Raw genomic sequence first — 4,952 nt, forward strand, 5'->3', positions numbered from 1 at the left:
TGGAAAAGAACCTTACCAACAATTCCAACAATGAACCTAACACCAGCTAGTCCACCAATAAACTGTGTCCTAAACACAGTGTCTTTTAAATACCTCCAAGGAGGGTGACTCAACCCCTTCCCTGGGCAGCCTCTTTCTTGTGCCATCATTGGGCAGGACACACAGACAGTGACAGGCAGGGATCTCCTTTAGCCCTGCTGAGGGAAGGGAGCCAGCGGAGTCCATGGAGGCATCTCATGCTGGGTCTGTAGTCCTGGGGCTGGAAGGGGACTCAGCTCCCTCCCATGCCCATCACAAACCCACAGGAGCTGGGATCCCTCTTGCCTCAGTGTAGGTCTGCATGAAATAGGCACCTGCATGTCTGCTCCTTGCCTCAGCTCCCATGCTAACGAACGTTGATGGAGGCCAGGAGTGAGGTGTTCAGATGCAAATGTCTGGTGACATTGGAGGTGCCAGAGGTGGTCAAAGAGGTGTGCAGGTAATAGATACAGATCCAAGATATGTGCAGGCAGATATAGAGACAGGACAACATCTGAGCACCTCTTTTTAGCAGCTCCTGGGAATTTCCTTTGGCCAAGTGAAATGACAGCTGGTGCCCAAATTAAAGGCAATGGAACCTGTCCCTCCTCATGATGTTCAGGGTGGCCTACAGAGGTATTCATCTGATGGAATGTATTCATGTGCCATAGGGAGAGCTCAGTCTTTCTCTTCCTCTTCTCCATCTGTTGGATTTACTAGGTCTTGGCTGACAATATTGGCAGTTGTCTCATGTTCAGCCCCACCTTGGGTTACAAAATTCAGAGCATCTACTTAATTCGGTGTTCAGATCTAGGCCCACAAAGCTACAGGAGATGCCAGGGCTGGCTTGGGAATCACAGGGCCTATACGAAAAAGCAATTCTCCTTCAGGGAGGGTGTGTGACAGTTCCCCCAGATGGCATCTCGGTAAATATGATTTGGTGCTTTTGTGCCATTGACAGTTGCCATCAGTCAGAGGCACCAGTCATCAGATGCCATCAGAGAGGCAAATTCTGTCCCTTCTTCTACCCATTAGCTGCAGACATTGCATGATCACAAAATACATCACACCTGGGTCCTTTCTCACTTCCTTGAATATCTAACCAAGGAGCAGCCCAAGCCATTTACCAGTGTTCCTGGGTACATCTTGCCTTCAAAGACAGCATCCTCCAAGCACAGCCATGGTTCATATCAAAACTCAGCTGAAACTCAAAAGGCAATTCAAGGGCACCAAAAGGAGATGTTGCTACTTCAGGAACAGTTAAAGAAGAAAGAAAGATACTACGGGACCACTATTAAATTAATTGATAATAGGAGTAGACAGATCTGAGACTGCCAATGTCGTCTTTGCCTCAGTTACCGCCACCAAGGTCTCCCAGGCCTTTGTGCTTTGAGGGAGGACACTGGAAGGGAAAGGGGAACAACCAGTGGTGGATGAGGATCACACCAGGGCTTACCTAGCAAACTACACCCTTACCAGTCCATGGGAGCAGAGGGGCTGCAGTCAAGGGTACTGGGGAGGTGCTGGTCTGTTCTGATCCCAGTAAGGAAGGCACTCAGACTCTGTGAGGCATCATTTAAAATGCTCTTCCTTAGGTCTAGGGCTATAAGGAGAGAAGTGTACAGATAATCTTATGTCCCTTTAGATGGCTGGAACCCCAGGTTGTGTAGCATGGATGTAGAAGAATGAGGAGGGTGGAAGCCCCCTGTATGAAGGGGAAGCTTGGAGTTATGGAGGTCCTCCATGTGACGGGCAACAGGTTGGGTTAGCTTTTGTCACTGAGGATCAGAGGAGTCAGTAAGAGTGACATTGTGCTGGCAGTTACAAACTACTTGATGCTGGGAGAGGAAACAGAAAAGGTCTTTTGTCAGCAGCCAAGGAAGTCTCCATGTTAATGGTCAGGTGCCTATGGGGGACTGGCAGTGCCCTGGCATTCACCGGCCAGGCAAAGCAACAGGTTGCCAACAGCCTGAAGGACCTTGGGACAACTTCTTAACAGAGCTGCTAGGCGGACCAACGATGCTGATGCTCACCTGGACCTGACCCTGCCTCTCTTTGGGACAGCTTCCTTAGTAACACCTGCAGCCCCGGAGGGTGATTCCCTGGGCCTGCACCAGGCAGCGACCGTGTTTCTCTGCAGCACTTGCCCTTTCCTCCCTGGGTATTGACCATGTCTCTCCATTCCACATTCATGGACCCCAAACTACCAGTTGAGGAAACACATTTTGGTGAGGGGAAGACCTCCCCGAGGCACGCCTGCACTTTGTGAGTCCCAAGAGCTTGTGCAAATCTCGGGGTGGAGCTCATTTGCTACCCACATTTGTATTGCAGATGGTTGGGGAGCACCATTACCAAGCAGGAAGTGAGAGAGTTGCTCCCAGGACAAGATCTGCCTGATGGGGATGGAGCTTACAGCTGCAGTGTCTCCGAGTCATTGCCCCACATAAGGTGTGTTTGATATATGGCCGTGTTCCTGGAAATAATGCCATTTGGGTGACTTCTTCTCACCATCAAAACTAGGCAGGATGAATCCCATCCCTGGCAAAGAGCATGCATAAACTGAAGGAACTGCCCCTCACCTGCCCAGCGTTGGCCTTGGCATGGGGAGCACCTTCTGGGCCTGAATGGACAAGCACAGCTGTGCCTGCCTGCAAAGCTCAGGAACTGTTCTCCACTCTTAAAGAGAAAATGAGCACATTTTTCATCAGCTGAAATGCATCAAACACTGCTCCTTCACAGACAATGTTTTCCCATGATGTCAAGGTGGAAATTTCCAGCCCAGGTACTATGCTCAGGAGAAGATATCCTGATCTTCCCCATTACACGCGTGACACTGCTCTGCCTAGTATCCTGTGTATTGACTCTCACCACTCTCTCACGGGTTTCCACATGTCCTGCTTGAACTGACCATTTCCAAAGACATCTTTCCAGCAGCCTGCCTGGATGTCTGCATTTCCCAGTGTCCATCCAGCTTTCCTCCCCTCATTGGTCTCTACCCATTCAAACACCTCTCAGCTACCCAGGTGCTACTCAGAGCTTCAGGTGCTTTAAAGCTTGCCTTGACTTTCAGTAGTCTGCTTGATGGTCTCTTGAGCCAACTCCTCCATTGTGTTTGTACCTTTTCTCCTGAGTATCTCACTGAAAGTGTTCCACTAAGGTGACACGCAGCGGAAAGTGGACTTCAGTGGAGGAAACATGGACTTCATACATTATTTTTTAATGAATTGTTTTTCTTTGCTCCTTTTTTTTTTTTTTAATAATGGCAGGTAAGCAACATTCTTCTGTGATTGTGTGCAGCTGGTTCTCCAAATAAAGCCAGTGGGGATCTGTTCAAATGAGCTGAATCACTCAGCTACAGACTTTACTGGGAAAAGCTTGGATTTGACAAATCATGATGCAAGTCCAGGTGACCACAGAGAGAAATGATGGATGGAGGTGGTGGTGAGGGACCACTGATGACGATGGGGCACAGGACAATGATCTCCCATACATTGTCTGACAGAAACAATCTTACCACTTCCTACATGTTCAGACATCATCCGCAGATGCTGTGGATCAATATGAATTGAAGGCTGAGATTATGTGTTCTGTAAGCGGCAAGACAAAGAAAACGAAGAGATGCTGATTTTTTTGTTACTTATCATTTCAATCTTCTCTGCTCGGCTACACTCCTGAAATTTCTCCAATGAGGCCCAAAAGACTTGAAGAGTTAGGGAAAGTGATGCACAGAGACATGGCTTGTTAGGGTGTTTTGCATGTTAAGGAGCCCTCTGGTGCCCAGTTCCTGAACTGCAGATACTGAAAGCAGGAACAAGCCTCTGACAAAGTGGAAGGCAGCAGAAAACCCCAAGTTTCTGAGGGTGTTGGAGGCCTCACTGAGGGCCAACACTGACAAAGCCATGCAGGGAATGGCCACTCAATGTGTCGGTCCCTGGGGGCTAAATAGGCAAAAACTTGGAGACACTAGTTGCAGGTGGCAAAGGCAATGAGCTGGTGGCTCTGATCACATGTAAGCCCTTGGTGTTTGTTAATCATCAGGGTGGCCAAGCCCTGACCCCCAGGGCCTGGTAGAAGAGGTCCTTTCCCTCATGCATTGCTCAGGGCTCTACTGAGGGTCAGGGTGAGAGCGGGTGTGTGTACAACTTGGTGGTAGATTTTGTTGCTTTAAACACAAAGCTGTGGTGTTCTGGGGATTTGGCAATGTCTGTGATTTCCGCACAACCCGTCCAGCCTCTTTCATTGCCCTGCTGACAGTCCTCAATCACCTGAGATGTCCCAGTCCCAGACTTGTTTGCATCCCCAGATTGGATCCATATGCCCAGCACTACACTGCCATTACTCCGGCTGCCCTAAAATCCCAACTTGAACTATTCCACAGTAGCATGACTGCCACTTGCTCCTTCGGGTCCTCTTCTGGCCTGTAACACACTCTCTGCTATGCACACCCCGCTCTCTCCCTGCACTCGCACAAGTCTCCCAAAACCTTCTCACTTCCCCTGCAGCAATGAGACCTCACTCCAGGAGGTTCATGGATTCTCAAGGCTGATGTATGTGAGACAAGGGGAGCCAAAGGAATCTCAGTAGACATAATAAAGGGGGATGAAAGATGATGTTTAGTGCTTACATTGTTGAAATTAGCTGAGGCAGACAGTTCCTGATAAGAAACAGGAGCTGGCCTCAAGAGCCAGCCAAGACTGGTCTTGCAGCTTGGGTGAATACCAAGAAAACACTGAGCCTGCACAAGGAAAGAGGTTACTAGCGGTGACGAAGAGGAGTCATCTATCTTCATCTCTGCGACCACCAGACGACCACCATAAAGAGGCACTGTGCAAGCGCAGCTGGGAGGAGACTATGGAAATGACCTCTCAGAGCTAATTTTAATATGAAGCGGGGATAGCTCATGCATATGTATAGGCATATTGTGAATATGTAAT

The sequence above is a fragment of the Haliaeetus albicilla genome, chromosome 29 (assembly GCF_947461875.1).
Source record: "Haliaeetus albicilla chromosome 29, bHalAlb1.1, whole genome shotgun sequence".
Taxonomy (NCBI): domain Eukaryota; kingdom Metazoa; phylum Chordata; class Aves; order Accipitriformes; family Accipitridae; genus Haliaeetus; species Haliaeetus albicilla.